General features: G+C 50.7%; 1 pseudogene; it reads right to left on the reverse strand.

Annotated features, from left to right (window-relative positions):
* Nucleotides 1–205: 205 nt before the first annotated feature.
* On the reverse strand, nucleotides 206–814 carry LOC147087638 (uncharacterized; annotated as a pseudogene).
* Between the last annotated feature and the right edge of the window lie 257 nt (nucleotides 815–1,071).

Genomic DNA, 1,071 nt, shown 5'->3' on the forward strand with positions numbered 1-1,071 from the left:
AACCCAAGATTCCGGTTCAGGTCTTCCTCATGGGTGCGGAACTTGGCTATCAATTTCTGCTGAACGATTTTGCGTTGTCGTGTGTCTCGAAGGCCGCCTTGGAGAATGCTTACCCAAAGATCGGAGGCTGAATGTCCTTGACTGCTGAAGTGTTGCCCGACTGGGAGGGAACACTCCGGCCTGGCGATTGTTGTGCTGTGTCCGTTCATCCATTGTCGCAGTGTCTGCATGGTCTCGCCGATGTACCATGCTCCGGGCATCCTTTCCTGCAATGTATGAGGTAGACAACGTTGGCCGAGTCACATGACTATGTACCATGTACCTGGTGGGTGGTGTCCTCACGTGTGATGATGGTATCTGTGTTGATGATCTGGCATGTCTTGCAGAGGTTGCCGTGGTAGGGTTGTGTTGTGTCGTGGTCGCTGTTCTCCTGAAAGCTGGGTAATTTGCTGCAAACGATGGTCAGTTTGAGGTTAGGTGGCTATTTGAAGGCAAGTATTGGAGGCGTGGGGATGGCCTTAGCGAGGTGTTCGTCGTCATCGATGACATGTTGAAGGTTGCGAAGAACATGACGTAGTTTCTCCGATCCGGGGAATTACTGGACGATGAAGATTACTCTGTTGGTTGTGTCCCATTTTTGTCTGCAGAGGAGGTCTATTCGATTTTTCACTGTGGCCCGTCGGAACTGTCGATCGACGAGTCGAGCATCACATCCCGTTCTTACGAGGGCGTCTTTCAGCGTCTGTAGGTGTCCATCGCGTTCCTCCTCATCTGAGCAGATCCTGTGTCTTCGCAGGGGATGGCATCTTAACATGGGTAGGGTGGAAGCTGGAGAAGTGGAGCATCATGAGGATGTCCGTGGGCTTGCGGTAGAGTGAAGTGCTGAGCTATCCGTCTTTGATGGAGATTCGTATGTCCAAGAATGAAACCGATTCTGTGGAGTAGTCCATGGTGAGTTTGATGGTGGGATGGAACTTGTTGATGTTATCGTGTAGTCTTTTCAGTGATTCTTCGCCATGGGTCCATAGGAAGAAAATGTCGTCGATGTATCTGCTGTATAGCATTGGTTGG

This window comes from Somniosus microcephalus, unplaced genomic scaffold, assembly GCF_052327205.1.
Source record: "Somniosus microcephalus isolate GS21.2 unplaced genomic scaffold, FLI_Smic_1.0 unresolved_chr5, whole genome shotgun sequence".
NCBI lineage: Eukaryota > Metazoa > Chordata > Chondrichthyes > Squaliformes > Somniosidae > Somniosus > Somniosus microcephalus.